The sequence below is a fragment of the Nelumbo lutea genome, chromosome 5, assembly GCF_056320005.1.
Source record: "Nelumbo lutea isolate HS-2025 chromosome 5, American lotus-T2T, whole genome shotgun sequence".
Lineage (NCBI taxonomy): Eukaryota > Viridiplantae > Streptophyta > Magnoliopsida > Proteales > Nelumbonaceae > Nelumbo > Nelumbo lutea.
In genome coordinates this window covers 81,212,344-81,231,756 of record NC_142688.1, presented here as the reverse complement: position 1 = coordinate 81,231,756, position 19,413 = coordinate 81,212,344, and the positions used below count along the sequence as shown (strand labels likewise).

At 33.2% G+C, this 19,413-nt stretch overlaps 1 pseudogene; it reads right to left on the bottom strand.

The window, feature by feature from the left end:
- Nucleotides 1-381: 381 nt before the first annotated feature.
- LOC148853081 (putative inactive receptor kinase At5g10020 pseudogene) lies at nt 382-1,665 on the bottom strand (annotated as a pseudogene).
- Between the last annotated feature and the right edge of the window lie 17,748 nt (nt 1,666-19,413).

Here is a 19,413-nt window from a genome sequence, read left to right as displayed (position 1 = left end):
TCTAAGTGCAAGCAGATATAATTGAGGATAACTCTATTTGCATCTAGAACATGACAAAGAACTCCTCTAACATTTTCTTTATTTTTTATCTTGAACAAATCCAAGAACTTTGTTGATATGTAATACAAGAATACACTAGTCTAGTTTACCCAAGGAAAACTAGGCCTGAAACCTCTCAAAGGAGAAGGCCACCAAATGAATAACACCTTTTAACATCTTTTGTTTGAAAAGATAATGAAAGAACTTCATAATAAGAATAACAATAACAACAATAATAATAGATGTAGATAAACAATGAATAATGGCTCTTAGATACTAAATATAGAAGCAAGATAATTGCAAAACTTTGAGTAGAGAATAGAGATAGAACACAATGCAATGCTATTTTGTTGGGTGGAGTTTAAATATAAGTTGTTGGAAGATCTTAACATAGAGGTGAAGAGACAGACTATCTCCATGGATAGAATCTGCAAGTACCAGCCTTTCTTGCTCCCTGGGCCCCCAATAGTATTTCTTGGACTCTGGACATGCCTCTCTTCCCTTGGGTAAAGCAAACTCTGTAGTTTCAGCCACAAACTCTTTCTGCCCAGACAATGGCCTTGCATTTGATGTCAACAAGTGATCATTTGAAAAAGTCAATGATGTTGGAGAGGGTTCAATGTTTTTGTGGAATTTGAAAAGGGAAGTAGGTGTAAATATTCCAGATTTAATATCTTTTCCCACTGTTTGGCCATTCATTTTACTTTTTCTAGGAAATTGTTGGAACTGTCCACGATAATAAACCAGTAAAACAAAAGCAATCATCAAAGTGGCACTTATAGAGGCAATAATAAATGCTACTCTGATATTAGATTTTGAACTGTGATGTTGCCCCTTACCATTAAAACTCATGGGGCTATTGCTCTGTGAAGGCACAGTATTTGCAAAGATTAGTAGCGTATTTCCAGGATGAAATGAAGTATTTGGAAAATGCGCCAAATTTTTAGGAACTTGTCCTGATAGATCACTATAAGACACATTGAAATCTTTTAGACTAGATGGAAGCCCGTCAGGGATCTTACCGTTGAAATTATTATTGGATAAGTCAAGGTACTCTAAACCATTAAGCTTGCTCATTGCACTTGGTATCTCTCCTAACAAGCTATTCCTTGCCAGATTTAGCAACCTAAACTTCCCTAAGTTACCTAGCTCAGAAGGCAAGGAACCTGTCAATGAATTACCAGAGAAATCAAGTGACTCCAACTGCGAATAAGAAGGTAAAACCAATAACTCTATTGTCCTTGAGCCTTGAAGAGGAATATTTCCTATGAAATTATTTCCTGAAATATTCAAGTTTATCAATGACAATGAAGTGAAGAAACTACTTGGAATGAGCCTAGTAAGTTCATTTGAGCTCAAATCAACTATAGCTAGTCTTGGATAGGTCCCAAATTTAATAGGTAGGTCACCTCTTAAAGAATTATTCATGATCTTAATAGAAGACAATCTCTGAAATTGATAAGTAAGGTCTGGAAATGTTCCAAACAATGCATTTGAACTCAAATCAATGATCTCTAAAGTATCACCCCAGCTTTGCATAATAGATATATCACCAGAGAGACCATTTTTGCTAAAATCCACCATCACACATTTTCCAAGAGCAGAAGGCAACGGGCCTGAGAGCATATTTGATGAAAGATTTAAAAACTTCAGAGTAGTGGAATTAATTCTGTGAATCAAAAATGCAAAAAGGGGAAACTTTATACAATTGGTTTTATCTCAAGCTAATATACTTAGCACTATGAATTCTTCACTATTTCCTTGTGTATATATACTTGTTCTAACTGACCTTGATTATTTTCTACAGATATTTACAATGCAAGATGTAAGTATACACTAGAAATAGTATCACCCATTTGGTGAAGTTTATTTCATCACTTAATTTGTCTAGCCATAAGGGTGTTGAAGATGTCATGGGACAAACAACATTTGCACATTTTCTTAACTTCCCAGATGTAATGTCTGAGAAGTCACTTCTATCTGCACTTGTGAATTGTTGGGACATGCAGTTAGCTTCGTTTAGGTTAGGGAGAAAGCTTGTCACATTCACGGCATCTGATGTAGATTTGATTTTGGGTTTGCCTACGAGAGGCAATTTTGTAGATTTGTACATGGCCCCACATACATTACATTAAAAAAATGAAAATCTTTGGAAAAAATGTGATACAATGGGGTGATTTAGAAGAAAAAAATAGGGAGTTGTTAGGAAACAAGAAAGTAGAAAGGAAATATGTCCCAAAGTTGCTTATTGTCTATATATTGGGTCAATTCCTTTTTACAAAGACCTGTTATAACATTAATTGTAAATGGTTTGAGTACGCTGATAAGCTTGAAGAATTAAGACATTATGATTGGGCTGGTGCTGTTCATAGGGAGCTACTAAATAGTTTGAATGAACTCTCTATGTCAATGATGGAGGCACCACCCAAATCTGGGTGGCTACGTGGTTGTGCTACTATACTCATCGAAAGTTTACATTTTGTATAAAAATTAATTCCATTTAATAAACTATGTATGCTAACATTGAATGAATTCTTATCTTGTCACATGCAGATTTGGTTGTTTGAACATTCCACTGTATGGATTCCTAATGGTCTAGCACTACTTATCGTCAAAGGAGAACATATAGTGATGCTATTGCCATGCCTACGGATGATGAGGTAATATAATGGGATTTTATCTATAATGTCAATCTTCTAACATAGATTATTGTTCTAAAACATTTGTGCTTCATTTTTTTTAAGGTTCTTCAAATTTTAGTTCCTACCTCCAGTGAAGAAGTGGCTTTGTTGGATGGTGAAGAAGATGAGGAGGAAGGAGCCTCCTCGAATCAAGAATTGGTTTTGGAAATTAGAAGTCTTAAGTCAAAGGTTGCACAATTAACCGAGGAGAACATTTATCTTCGGTCCTTGTTACTATCACAAGTCTGGGAAGAAAAACAATGTGATGAAGAAGATCAACCTGACCAAGGTGGTAGGAAGATTCTCTCCAGGTGAGAAAGAAAGAAAGCTCCTATTTTGTGTTCACCATTTGTTAACGAATGAGCAAAAAGGATTGAGAAAATGCACACGATTGATGTAGATAGTACAACATCACCATCAAATAAGGAGGTATATTTCCATATCGTATCTATTAAATATGATGGGTTGGCAAAACAAGTTTAATAACCTAGCAACATTTTATATTTCAAGTCATCGATGGAAAGAGATTATAGAGTTCCTGCAACTTCAAATGCCAGTTATCTAAGAGTCAACAATCAACTATTAGACGGTTTCTATCAGCTCCAATTACTAGGTTGATTACACATGCATTAGACATAGGTAAATAGAACACCCCTAATTTATCAAGTTATTAATATAGTTTCCACATATGCAATGAAATTATTTGGACTGATGGAACCAACAACTTGGCCGGGGTACACTTGTACTCACTATTTGATGGTGGTCTGATATGGATGATGTATGTAACTCTTGTAGTATATTTTTTTTCACCTATAATAACTATATATTTGTTATAATTTGTATATAACTATTGTGCTGCCTTTATTTTTTTTTGTAGGCCATAAATGCGTATGGATGTCTTTTAATTGAAAGGGAGCGGCAAAAATTGGCCAATGCTGAATGTGAGAGGTTCTTATATTAGCACATTTGCATAGGTAATGGGTTTTAACCATTTTTATTTTGTTTATTATGTACTCATATATTGAATAATCTATTTTTTCTCTTCTCAAATACATATATCAGGAAATGGTTAAAATGGGTGATGATGTTGCAATAGAGCCCTATATTGGCCCTCTTCTAAGGCAACAATATAGCAAAGTATTTATACCCTTGCAAAGTAATGGGCATTAGCATCTTTTGGTAATAAACGGGGATAGCGACTGCGTTGAATGGTATAATTCAATCCAGTTTGCTATATACAAGCAATTTTCTAGAACAATGGTATGCATATATGCACTGCAATATTTTCATGTGCAAGTGTTTTTGTATTAATCCATAATCATCATTGACTTTGTAATCAATATTTGTTTTAGTTCAACTACTACAGAAGTAAACTCTTAGGAGTGGGGTTTACAAGCAAATGGGGATTTAAAGTATGCAATGATGCTCCATCCCAACATGCCAATGGGTATGATTATCACGTTGTTTACCATCAGTATTTATTATACTAATACATATCTTAAGTATTGCAAAGTAACTTCGCCATACGTGTTGTGCAGGACCAAAAGTGGGCTTTTTGTAATGAAGTACATGGATTGTTTATGTCAAAATGCCCCATGGGATTTTGCCTTTAATGATACAATAATTTTACGGTGGAAGATTGGTGCACAAATATTGCAATCCCAACTAGAGTAAACCATCACTAGCTCATTTAGGTCATCCACCCATCTATACACCTGTGTGTGTTACAACGGAATAGTGTATTAATTATATTAATTATCTGTGATGTATTACTTGTGGTGTATGAGTTACACCAATATGGTTTGGAACTTTTGCCATTTGCTTTTCTTTCAACATCAATTAATTCTTGGATAGAGATGGTGCAAAACTTGCTTCGTGTAAGGTCTCAATGGCAATAGAGATGAAATTTCAAGGTATGCCAAAAAACTAAGCCAATGCTCATCTTGGTTACATCTTATCAATATTGCTTTAAAGGCATGCGATGCTATTGAGGCATGAGTTAGAAAGATTGAGACAATTTCTTGTTCATAATGTTTAACTAGTGAACTTTATATTAGATGAGTTTGAATAGATAGTGAACTTTATATTAAATGAGTTTGAATACTATATTAGACATCAAAACTAAATACATAAGAACCTTCATTCTTAAACTTATAAGCATTATAAGCTAGTAGATGGGCATATGAGTTTGACAATCTAGATATAGTATGTACATACTCAAAATATTTAATTAGGTTCAGAGTGGAATCATTAAAATTCTTCATAGACCAACCCACCTCCATGTCTTCGATAGTTGCATCTGTAATACTAGTAGAGTTGCAAAAAACCATCATATGTTTTGCTCTCAATCTCTTGGCTTTCATTAAACCATCAATTACAGCCCTTCATTTAGATTGAGCTGCAACCGATTCTTCTTCTATTTGTATAGACAAGAGATAAGTCTTCATACATTATCATAAAAGTCGTACCTCCTATCAGATTCTTCTTCTTTTTGGCATCTCATATCAGTCTTATTATAATTAGAAACTTTTCCAATAATAATTGTACCTCCTACCTTTGGTAGGTGAGATAATTTAACAAAAAGAACTTATTGGTTGAGGTTGATGGGGATTCGAACGGGATCTTTCACCTGCATATCCTACATTCATGTCTTTATTCACACTAGCCCAAGTTGTTGATCTGCTAAGTTTGCTTCAATACCAAACAACTAACCTTTCATCTTATGGACTAATTTCAAATACAACCCATCTACAAACAACCAAGTATTAGGTTATGAAATTTAATTTGATATGCTAATGGATATCATTCAATGCAATTCATATACATGATTGTTGTACTTTATTTTGTGCCTTGCTAAATTATGTACTAATTCATTTCTCTGTATTAGTTGTAAAGAAAGATTGGGAACTAGTTTCAGCTGCTCATATATTGATGCTAATCAATTTTTATTAGTCACAGGTGGTGGTGCTCTTTGAAATGTATCAAGTGACTTGGAAATGAAGCTTCAATCTATCTACAAAGCTTTGTTCTTCCCGATGGGGGTGGAACCAAAAGCAATATCATACTTTTAGATGTAACATTTATTTTGATCTCTCTTAATGGCGAATAAAGATAATGTTCGGTGTTTTTTGGACAGGCATATCATATCTACAAGGGATGATTTGTTGAATTTATTTTGCTAAATTCATATGTATAGTAATTACTGTAAATACAAAAAAAATTGTCATAAGGACAATTATGGTGTTGATTAAATATTTTTTGATGATGGAGTTATTACTCACTTGTAGTGTTTTCAACAATGGCATGACTGTTAATTCCACATTGGACTACGATTCAATATTGGCTTGATAGGCTAAAATGCCCAACTTAATATATATTTATGTAGATGGATGTGAAGTGTTGAATGAAAAAAAGTAAGACATGAGACCATGCTCACCACCTCCTAAATGAACATTTATCAAACAAGGAGGTTATGTAGGTGGATGTGACAGCTTGATGGGCTAAAATGCCCAACTTCATTCACGTAATGGTCATACATGCCTTAACAACCACCTTAGTAAAGATTTACCAAGATGGAATTCAAGGTGTTGGTTAAGTTTATCTGAGAGAACATATCATCTGCGATTGGAACATCTATTTTGTATGAATTAACTAATAACAAATGGTGAAATAGTGTCTATTATTATGTGTTTACCCTTTCCTTAATGGCCATTTTCCAAGGACCCCATATTATTGAAATTTACCAGTTGGCTTATATGACCAAAGTTGCCAAATAGCCATCTAGCAACAGATGTTGATCATTGCATCAGCTACCCCCATCTCCCATTGGCCATGAAGAAGAGTAACTAAATAATTTTGCTAGCAGTGCCCCATCCTAGTTATCCTAATCCCATTCAATGAAAAGAAAGCTTTGCTAGATGTTGGGGAGGAAACGGTTGAATTCACCATAGTGGAAACAAAGGAAGGCACTATAGTGAACGAAAACTAGCTCTTAAGGTGCAACCATTTGATTATATTCCACTTTATTGACCTCTACTGCAATAAACAAGAAAGATAAGAAAAAAAATAAGTTTATATAGTTGAACTACAACTTTTATTTAAAAAAAAAAATATAGAATTTTACATAAAAATGGTGGTCTAATTTTGGTGTTCTACAACGTGAATGTTTTTTCTTTCACTTGTTTTTGAAATTGACACATTGGAAAAAAACCAAACACTAGTTCTTGAACCTTGTCTTTATTTGGAAAAGCAAGAACAAGTTGGTTTTGTTCCAAAAACAATTCATATTTTTGAAATCATCAAAATTCTGTTTTTTAGACAAAAACAACTCTTGTAATACAGATATTGTATAATTTATAAGATATACTTTTTAAATCTCTTGATTTTTTAAGGCAAAAAAGATCATTCTACTAGCTTATGAACGTGATGTACATGAAGACTCATATTCAGTATATAGGGCTCTTTCTGCCCTTTAACAAGTTGCATAAGCTAGAGCATGGGATAGTTGGTTATTTTCTCTATTGACACATAATATTTGCATCCAAAAAAACACTTAACTAGTATATACTCTATAATATGTTTATATTGCCAGAAGAGTCTTGCCTGAGGATGATAAATTGATTTGACTACTAATGAGGCATCAGAATAGGGCAAAATAATGTTGAGTCTTTGATTTTTAGACTACATCATATTTAGATTGGGATCTATGAGATTAAGGTTGGGCTTTTGGAATTCTTTATGGATTATTACCATCCTAATGTATTTTCTCCAAAAAAAAATTTATCTTATTCTTCAATAAAAAAAAAAACAAATCTTATTTGCCCCTTGGAAAACATTTACAAAGATGGTAAATCTTAAAGTTGGGCAAAATAAGGTGCCAAATGTGCCAACCTAGTAAAAATCACATAACTTGGTAAACATTTACCAAGATGGAGTTAAAATGACTATTTTTAATATAAAGACATCCGAAAGCCCTTGGAAACAAACAATGTCTTTTGACAATAAAATAATAATTTGGTTTGTATTTTCGCATTGTAATGGAGGTTCTTTGGAGAAAAAAGATTATTAGATTTTGCCAAAGACGGGGTCAAATGTACCAACCTGGTAAACATCATCTAACTTGGTAAAACTTTACCAGGATAGAATTAAAATGACAATTTGAAATATAATAACATGCAAAATCCATAGAAAAGAAGCAAGATCTTGTGACAATAAATGAATATTTTAATTGTTGTTTGGACTCTGATAAAAGTTGTTTAGAGAAAATATGATAAGATTTTGCCATTCAGTTCTACAGGTATTAGTATGGGATCCGTGAGATTAAGGTTGGACTTTTGGAATTCTTTATGGATTATCACCATCCTAATGTATTTTCTCCTAATGAATTTTATCTTATTCTTCAACAAAAAAAAAAAAAGAAACAAATCATATTGGCCCCTTAGCAAATAAGGTGCCAAATGTGCCAACCTATAACCATCACCTAACTTGGTAAAAATTTATCAAGATGGAGTTAAAATGACTATTTTTAATATAAAGACATCCGAAAGCCTTTGAAAACGATAAATGTCTTTTGACAATAAAATAATACATTCATTTGTATTATCAGACTGTAATGGAGGTTCTTTGGCAAAAAAGATTACCAGATTTTGCCAGAAACAGGGCCAAATGTGCCAACCTAGTAAGCATCATCTAACTTGGTAAAACTTTACTAGGATAAAATTAAAATGACAATTTGAAATATAATGGCATGCAAAAGCCATAGAAAAGAAGCAAGATCATGTGACAATAAAGGAATATTTTGGTTTGTTGCTTGGATTGTGATAGAGGTTGTTTAGAGAAAAATATGATAAGATTTTTCCATTTGGTTCTACGGATATTAGTATGGAATCCGTGATATTAAGGTTGGGCTTTTGGAATTCTTTATGGATTATCGCCATCCTAATGAATTTTATCTTATTCTTCAAAAAAAAATCTTATTCACACCTTGGCAAATAAAGTGCCAAATGTGTCAACCTAATAACCATCACCTAACTTGGTAACAATTTACCAAGATTGAATTAAAATGAGTATTTTTAATATAAAGACATCCGAAAACCTTTGGAAACAAACAATATCTTTTGAAAATAAAATAATACCTTGGTTTGTATTATCGGATTGTAAAGGAGGTTCTTTGGAGAAAAGAGATTATCAGATTTTGCCAGAGACGGGGCCAAATGTGCCAACCTGGTAACATCATCTAACTTGGTAAAACTTTACTATGATAGAATTAAAATGACAATTTGAAATATAATGGCATGCAAAAGCCATAGAAAAAAAGAAAGATCTTGTGACAATAAAAGAATATTTTGGTTTGTTGCTTGGCCTGTGATATAGGCTGTTTAGAGAAAATATGATAAGGTTTTGCCATTCGGTTCTACGGGTATTAGTATGGGATCCGTGAGATTAAGGTTGGGCTTTTGGAATTCTTTATGGATTATCACCATCCTAATATATTTTCTCCTAATGAATTTTATCTTAATCTTCAACAAAAAAAAAAAAAAAACAAATCTTATTGACCCCTTGGCAAATAAGGTGACAAATGTGCCAACCTATTAACCATCACCTAACTTGGTAAAAATTTACCAAGATGGAGTTAAAATGAGTATTTTTAATATAAAGACATCCGAAAACCTTTGGAAACAAACAATGTCTTTTACAGTAAAATAATACCTTGATTTGTATTATCGGATCGTGATGGAAGTTCTTTGGAGAAAAAAAATTATCAAATTTTGCAAAAGATGGCGCCAATTGTGCTAACCTGCTAAGCATCATCTAACTTGGTAAAACTTTTTCATTATAGAATTAAAATGACAATATGAAATATAATGGCATGCAAAAGCTATAGAAAAGAAGCAAGATCTTGTGACAATAATGAAATATTTTGGTTTGTTGCTTGGACTGTGATAGAGGTTGTTTAGAAAAAATATGATAAGATTTTGCCATTCGGTTCTATGGGTATTAGTATGGGATCTGTGAGATTAAGGTGGAGATTTTGGAATTCTTTATGGATTATCAACATTTTTCTCCTAATGAATTTTATCTTATTCTTCAACAAAAAAAAAAAAAACATTTTATTGGCCCATTGGCAAATAAGGTGCCAAATGTGCCAACCTAGTAACCATCATCTAATTTGGTAAAAATTTACTAAGATGGAGTTAAAATGACTATTTTTAATATAAAGACATCCAAAAGCTTTTGGAAACGAAAAACGTCTTTTGTCAAGAAAATAATACATTGGTTTGTATAATCGGACTGTGATGGAGATTCTTTGGAGAAAAAAATTTATCAGATTTTGCTAGAGACGGGGCCAAATGTGCCAACGTAGTAAGCAACATCTAACTTGGTAAATTTTTACCAGGATTGAATTAAAATGATAATTTGAAATATAATGGCATGTAAAGCCATAGAAAAGAAGCAAGATCATGTGACAAGAAAGGAATATTTTGGAATGTTGCTTGGACTATGATAGAGGTTGTTTAGAGAAAATATGATAAGATTTTGCCATTCGGTTCTACGGGTATTAGTATGGGATCCGTGAGATTAAGGTTGGACTTTTGGAATTCTTTATGATTTATCACTATCCTAATGTATTTTCTCCTACTGAATTTTATCTTATTCTTCAACAATAAAAAAAACAAATCTTATTGACTCCTTGGCAAATAAGGTGCCAAATGTGTCAACCTAGTAACCATCACCTAACTTGGTAACAATTTACCAAGATGGAGTTAAAATGACTATTTTTAATCTAAAAACATCCGAAAGCCTTTGGAGAAAAAAGATTATCAGATTTTGCTGGAGACGGGGTCAAATGTGCCAACCTGATAAGCATCATCTAACTTGGTAAAACTTTAGTATGATAGAATTAAAATGAAAATTTGAAATATAATGGTATGCAAAGCCATAGAAAAGTAACAAGATCTTGTGACAATAAAGGAGTATTTTGGTTTGTTGCTTGGACTGTGATAGAGGCTATTTAGAGAAAATATGATACGATTTTTCCATTTGATTCTATGGGTATTAGTATGGGATCCATGAGATAAAGGTTGGGCTTTTGGATTTTTTTATGAATTATCACCATCCTATTGTATTTTCTCCTAATAAATTTTATTTTATTCTTCAACCAAAAAAAAGAAACAAATCTTATTGGCCCCTTGGGAAATAAGGTGCCAAATGTGCCAACCTACTAACCATCACCTACAAAAAAGAAGCAAGATCTTGTGACAATAAAGGAATATTTTGGTTTGTTACTTGGGCTGTGATAGAGGTTGTTTAGAAAAAATATGATAAGATTTTGTCATTCGGTTCTATGGGTATTAGTATGGGATCCGTGAGATTAAGGTTGGACTTTTGGAATTCTTTATAGATTATCACCATCCTAATGTATTTTCTCCTAATGAATTTTATCTTATTCTTCAACAAAAAAAACAAATCTTATTGACTCCTTGGCAAATAAGGTGCCAAATGTGTCAACCTAGTAACCATCACTTAACTTGGTAACAATTTACCAAGATGGAGTTAAAATGACTATATTTAATATAAAGACATTCGAAAGCCTTTGGAAACAAACAATGTCTTTTGACAATATTAATCTTACTTTGGTTTGTATTATCGGATTGTGATGGAGGCTCTTTGGAGAAAAAAAGATTATCAGATTTTGCCAAAAGTGGGGCCAGATGTGCCAACCTGATAAGCATCATTTAACTTGGTAAAACTTTACTATGATAGAATTAAAATGACAATTTGAAATATAATGGCATGCAAAAGCTATAGAAAAGAAGCAAGATCTTATGGCAATAAAGGAATATTTTGGTTTGTTGCTTGGGCTGTGATAGAGGCTATTTAGAGAAAATATGATAAGATTTTGCCATTCGGTTCTATGGGTGTTAGTATGGGATCTGTGAGATTAAGGTTGGGCTTTTGGAATTCTTTATGGATTATCACCATCCTAATGTATTTTCTCCTAATGAATTTTATCTTAATTTTCAACAAAAAAGAAAAAGAAATCTTATTGGCCCCTTGGAAAATAAGGTGCCAAATGTTCCAACCTAGTAACCATCACCTAACTTGGTAAAAATTTACCAATATGGAGTTAAAATGACTATTTTTAATATAAAGACATCCGAAAGTTTTCGGAAACAAACAATGTCTTTTGACAATAAAATAATACCTTGGTTTGTATTATCGGATTGTGAAAGAGGTTCTTTGGAGAAAAGAGATTATCATATTTTGCCAGAGACGGGGCCAAATGTGCCAACCTGGTAACATCATCTAACTTGGTAAAACTTTACTATGATAGAATTAAAATGACAATTTGAAATATAATGGCATGCAAAAGCCATAGAAAAAAAGCAAGATCTTGTGACAATAAAAGAATATTTTGGTTTGTTGCTTGGGCTGTGATATGGGCTGTTTAGAGAAAATATGATAAGGTTTTGCCATTCGGTTCTACGGGTATTAATATGGGATCCATGAGATTAAGGTTGGGCTTTTGGATTTCTTTATGGATTATCACCATCCTCATGTATTTTCTCCTGATGAATTTTATCTTATTCTTCAACAAAAAAAAAAAAAAACATTGGCCCCTTGGCAAATAAGGTGCCAAATGTGCCAACCTAATAACCATCACCTAACTTGGTAAAAATTTACCAAGATGGAGTTAAAATGACTATTTTTAATATAAACACAACCGAAAACCATTGGAAACAAACAATGTCTTTTGATAATAAAATAATACCTTGGTTTGTAATATCGGATTGTGATGAAGGTTTTTTGGAGAAAAGAGATTATCACATTTTGCCAGAGACGGGGCCAAATGTGCCAACCTGGTAAGCATCATCTAACTTGGTAAAACTTTACTATGTTAGAATTAAAATGACAATTTGAAATATAAAGGCATACAAAAGTCATAGAAAAGAAGCAAGATCTTGTGACAATAAAAGAATATTTTGGTTTGTTGCTTGGGCTGTGATAGAGGCTATTTAGAGAAAATATGATAAGATTTTGCCATTCGGTTCTACGGGTATTCATATGGATCCGTGAGATTAAGGTTGGGCTTTTGGATTTCTTTATGAATTATCACCATCCTCATGTATTTTCTCCTAATGAATTTTATCTTATTTTTCAACAAAAAAAAAGAAACATTGGCCCCTTGGCAAATAAGGTGACAAATGTGCCACCTAGTAACCATCACCTAACTTGGTAAAAATTTACCAAAAAGGGAGTTAAAATTACTATTTTTAATATAAAGACATCCGGAAACCTTTGGAAACAAACAATGCCTTTTTACAGTAAAATAATACCTTGATTTGTATTATCGGATCACGATGGAGGTTCTTCCGAGAAAAAAGATTATCAAATTTTGCTAGAGCGGGGCCAAATGTGCTAACCTGTTAAGCATCATCTAACTTGGTAAAACTTTTCCAGGATTGAATTAAAATGACAATATGAAATATAATGGCATGCAAAAGCTATAGAAAAGAAGCAAGATCTTGTGACAATAAAGGAATATTTTGATTTGTTGCTTGGACTGTGATAGTGGTTGTTTAGAGAAAATGGAGTTAAAATGACTACTTTTTAATTTAAATAGTGTCAACCTAGTAACCAAATGTGTCAAATAAGGTGCCAAATGTGTCAACCTAGTAACCATCACCTAACTTGGTAGCAATTTACCAAAATGGAGTTAAAATGACTATTTTTAATCTAAATACATCCAAAAGCCTTTGGAAACAAACAATGTCTTTTGACAATAAAATCATACTTTGGTTTGTATTATCGGATTGTGATGGAGGTTCTTTGGAGAAAAAAGATTATCAAATTTTGCCAGAGATGGGGCCAAAAGTGCCAACCTGATAATCATCATCTAACTTGGTAAAACTTACTATGATAAAATTAAAATGAAAATTTGAAATATAATGGCATGCAAAAGCCATAGAAAAGAAGCAAGATCTTTTGGCAATAAAGGAATATTTTCGTTTGTTGCTTGGGCTGTGATAGAGGCTGTTTAGAGAAAATATGATAAGATTTTGCCATTCGGTTCTACGGGTATTAGTATGGGATCCGTGAGATTAAGGTTGGGCTATTGGAATTCTTTATGAATTATCACCATCCTAATGTATTTTCTCCTAATGAATTTTATCTTAATCTTCAACAAAAAAAAAAAAAAAAACAAATCTTATTGGCCTCTTGGCAAATAAGGTGACAAATGTGCCAACCTAGTAACCATCACCTAACTTGGTAAAAATTTACCAAGATGGAGTTAAAATGAGTATTTTTATTATAAAGACATCCGAAAACCTTTGGAAACAAACAATTTCTTTTACAGTAAAATAATACCTTGATTTGTATTATCGGATCATGATGGAGGTTCTTTCGAGAAAAAAGATTATCAAATTTTGCTAGAGCAGGGCCAAATGTGCTAACCTGGTAAGCATCATCTAACTTGGTAAAACTTTTCCTGAATTGAATTAAAATGACAATATGAAATATAATGGCATGCAAAAGCTATAGAAAAGAAGCAAGATCTTGTGACAATAAAGGAATATTTTGGTTTGTTTCTTGGACTGTGATAGTGGTTGTTTAGAGAAAATATGATAAGATTTTGCCATTCGGTTCTATGGGTATTATTATGGGATCTGTGAGATTAAGGTTGAGCTTTGTGAATTTTTTATGGATTATCACCATCCTAATGTATTTTCTCCTATGAATTTTATCTTATTCTTCAACAAAAAAAAAAAAAACAAATCTTATTGGCCCCTTGGCACATAAGGTGCCAAATGTGCCAACCTAGTAACCATCTCCTATAGAAAAAAAGCAAGATCTTGTGACAATAAAGGAATATTTTGGTTTGTTATTTGGGCTGTGATAGAGGTTGTTTAGAGAAAATATGATAAGATTTTGGCATTTGGTTCTACGGGTATTAGTATCGGATCTGTGAGATTAAGGTTGAGCTTTTGGAATTCTTTATGGATTATCACCATCCTAATGAATTTTATCTTATTCTTCAACAAAAGAAAAACAAATCTTATTGCCCCCTTGGCAAATAAGGTGCCAAATGTGCCAACCTAGTAATCATCATCTAACTTGGTAAAAATTTACCAAGATGGAGTTAAAATGACTATTTTTAATATAAAGACATCCGAAAGCCTTTGGAAACGAAAAATGCCTTTTGAAAATAAAATAATACCTTGGTTTGTATTATCGGACTGTGATGGAGGTTCTTTGGAGAAAAAAAAAATTATCAGATTTTGCTAGAGACGGGGCCAAATGTGCCAACCTAGTAAGCATCATCTAACTTGGTAAAATTTTATCAAGATAGAATTAAAATGGCAATTTGAAATATAATGGCATGTAAAAGCCATAGAAAAGAAGCAAGATCATGCGACAATAAAGGAATATTTTGGTTTATTGGTTGGACTGTGATAGAGGTTGTTTAGAGAAAATATGATAAGATTTTGCCATTCGGTTCTACGGGTATTAGTATGGGATCGGTGAGATTAAGGTTGGACTTTTGGAATTTTTATGGATTATCACCATCCTAATGTATTTTCTCCTAATGAATTTTATCTTATTCTTCAACAAAAAAAAAAAAAAAACAAATCTTATTGACTCCTTGGCAAATAAGGTGCCAAATGTGTCAACCTAGTAACCATCACCTAACTTGGTAACAATTTACCAAAATGGAGTTAAAATGATTATTTTTAATCTAAAGACATCCGAAAGCCTTTGGAAACAAATAATGTCTTTTGACAATAAAATCATACTTTGGTTTGTATTATCGGATTGTGATGGAGGTTCTTTGGAGAAAATAGATTATCAAATTTTGCCTGAGATGGGGCCAAATGTGCCAACCTGATAAGCATCATCTAACTTGGTAAAACTTACTATGATAGAATTAAAATGACAATTTGAAATATAATGACATGCAAAAGCCATAGAAAAGAAGCATGATCTTGTGACAATAAAGGAATATTTTGGTTTGTTGCTTGGGCTGTGATAGAGGTTGTATAGAGAAAATATGATAAGATTTTGCCATTCGGTTCTACAGGTATTAGTATGGGATCTGTGAGACTAAAGTACGCTTTTGGAATTCTTTATGGATTATCACCATCCTAATGCATTTTCTCCTAATGAATTTTATCTTATTTTTCAACAAAAAAACAAAACAAATCATATTGGCCCTTTGGCAAATAAGGTACCAAATGTGCCAACCTAGTAACCATCACCTGACTTGGTAAAAATTTACCAAGATGGAGTTAAAATGACTATTTTTAATATAAAGACATCCGAAGCCTTTGGAAACAAACAATGTCTTTTGATAATAAAATAATACATTGGTTTGTATTATCGGACTATGATGGAGGTTCTTTGGAGAAAAAAGATTATCAGATTTTGCCATTTAGTTCTAGGGGTATTAGTATGGGACTAGTGGGATCAAAATTGGGTGATGACTTATCACCTTGCTAATGTGTTATTTTTCCTAGTTAATTTTATCTTATTTTCAAAGAAATCTACATAGCCCCTTAGCAAATGTATGGCAAAATGTGCTAACTTGGTAAGCATCATCTAACTTGGTAATAAGTTATCAATATGCAATTAAAATGACAATTTTTAACATAAGCAGCTGCAAAAGCCATTGCAAACAAGGATTATCAATTGGCAATAAAGGAATATCTCGATTCGTTTTAACATAAGGAGCTGCAAAACTCATTAATCCTCATTTTTGATATTATTTCATTTACTTTGTGGAAAATCTAGGTCGAAGAAATGATTAAGCTTAAGAGTTGCTGCTTAGTCCAAGCCATTGAATATATTTGTATGAGGGGGCCATTGGCGGTGCAATGGTAATGTCCTGGAATGCCAGGCAAGATAATGTTGGATTCAGTTTTGTCCAAAACTGCCAAAGATTAGGACTTGATTCTGGATTGCCAATCCTTGGGATCATTGTAAGGTAAAGTCCCTTTATTGGATGGTTGGATAAAAACTTATGTCTGGAATACAAAAACCAGGATTTAATTCTATGTAATATACACTACAGTACTCTCCCTTATTTAGTTCTCTTGTGACAATAAATGAATATTTTGGTTTGTTTCTTGGACTGTGATAGAGGTTGTTTAGAGAAAATATGATAAGATTTTGCCATCCAATTCTACGGGTATTAGTATGGGATTTGTGATATCAAAGTTGGGCTTTTGGAATTTTTTATGGATTATCACCATCCTAATGTAATTTTTCCTAATGAATGGCCCCTTGGCAAATAAGGTGCCAAATGTGCCAACCTAATAACCATCACCTAATTACTATCATTGTTTTGAAGACATTCAACTTACAATCTAATGTTTCTCATTAACTGAATTTGGCTCTTTATAAGAGGAATTTGAATAGCATGCTGAGAGGGCAAACACCCTCCTAGAGTCTACAACAAAACAATATGTGATTATTAATGCTTGTTATGAGTGATTATCACTAAACTATCATCTTAATTTTGGAGATAGATTTTCATAACCAAAGTAAATTGACCTTTCATACAATAAAGTTGACAAACAAACACTTGGTTGATATTCTTTTCCATGTGTAAACTAAAGTACACTTGTTCTCCAATGCCCATTCAACAGGAATGAATCAACATCAAACACAACTTAACAAATTTATTGTTAAATACAAAGAGATTGGCTATGATAGAAATGTATAAAGAACCAAAAATCAAATTTATTTGAAAGGGCTATAACAAATTGAAATATCATACAAAGAGATTGTCAAATACCTATTAGTGGCACAAGTGTTCAAAACGATAATTTCCTCCGGTTAGGAAAGGCCTCCGGTTAAGATGGGCCTTCACTTGGTATAAATTGAGATAGGAATAGAAGTGAAAAAAAACACAGTGCTACCTAAAAATTTATAAGTAGAGGGAGAACGAGACAGAGGGAGAGCATGAGAGTGATAGTTGGGGAGGGAGACTGGGAGAGAGAGAGAGAGAGAGAGAGAGAGAGAGAGAGAGAGAGAGAGAGAGAATGGGGGCAAAAAGGGGGAGCAAGATTGAGGGGAGCGAGAACGGGAGAAAGTGGGGGCGACAGAGGGAGAGGGAGAACGAGACTGAGGGAGAGCAGGAGAGCGATAGAGGGGGAGGGAGACTGGGAGAGAGAGAGAGAGAGAGAGAGAGAGAATGGTGGCGAGGTAGAGGGAGAACGGGAGAGACTGATAAAGGGAGAGCAAGGAGGGAAAATAGGAGAGAGGGAGAGCAACCGAAGTTCAATCATCTGGAGTCGAAGAGAAGAGAGTTGCGAGTGTGAGAGAACGAAAGAGAGAGAACAGGGAGGACGGGAGAGAACAATGGTCGTGGGCCCTAAAAGGGTCATTTTAGTCTTTGCAATTTAAGGGTAAATTTCAAAATAAAATTTTAAATAAATGTTATTGTGACATGTAATCCGAATTGGATTGCCACATCACATGAAAAGCTTAGGTAGAAGTGTGATGCTTACATGGTGTGGGAGTCGGTCTTATAATTTCAAAAGTTGAATTAGAGAGTAATTGTAAATTCTGTATGGGCTGGCCTGGTGTTCAGGTTTATGCAATGGGCCTGCTCGTACTTTTCCCTTATTAATAAGTACATTTCATTTAATGAGTAAATTGTTACAAGTAATGCCGACTTTCTTTCTTTCTTTAAATATAATTTGAATTTAAGGCTAAATTTGAAAGGAATATAAATAATGCAAATACATAAAAAATAATACCAAATATAAAATTTTGCCCTTTACAAATTTATATTTGTACTCTTTCAAATTGAACCTAACCTAGGTACAATTTTATTGGACAAGTAACACCTACCAAAAATAGGGCAGTTAATTTTCACTTTCAAAGTTTACCAAAAAAAATACTCATCAAAAAGTACGTCAATTTAAAATAGCATGAGACTCGTATTAATGATGATTAATGACCAACTTTCTAATTGAATGTTCTTAAATGCCCATGCAAAAACTTTCAATTTTAATTAAAAAAAAAGGGTTTGACTATAATGCCGGAAAGGCATTATACCGGAAAATTTATGATCAATTAAATAGTGCATTTTCATTAAAATTTATGGAAGGTTTTGATTGGTCAAAGCCTTTTCTAGTATCATGCTTTTCTTAATCTCCCATAGGAGTCATTTGAGTTGTACAACACCACACTTAAAGCTCTATTTGATTTCACTTGTAATAAGCAAGAACTTCTAATAAGTGTGGGAACTATACAATAGGTGGAAAAAAGTGCTTGTGCATGTTTGATAAAAAAGTGACAAAAAAGAAAAGAAAAGTGCTTCTTAAAAAAAGCCACTTTGAAGTGGCTTTTTTAAGCACTTCTTAAATAAGTGAATATTAAAGGTTTTGGGGACAGTTCAGTCCCTTATTATATTTTAAATACCCAAACTGTCCTCATGTGACTTTAAACCTACCTTCTTCTTCTCATCTAGACTGTGCATACCAGAATATTGGCAGCGCCAAGGCATGCTTTCTCAACAACCGGCGACCACCGAAATCATTTAAAACTCATTGGTGATCAGGTCAGTGTGTTATTTCGAATCATTTTTTCATGTTTTTGGTGTGTTTTCACGTTGCTCACCAGATCTGGTTTTTGGCTGTGTTTTCACGTTGTTCTCATCGTAGATTTATCGGAGAAGTCAGGT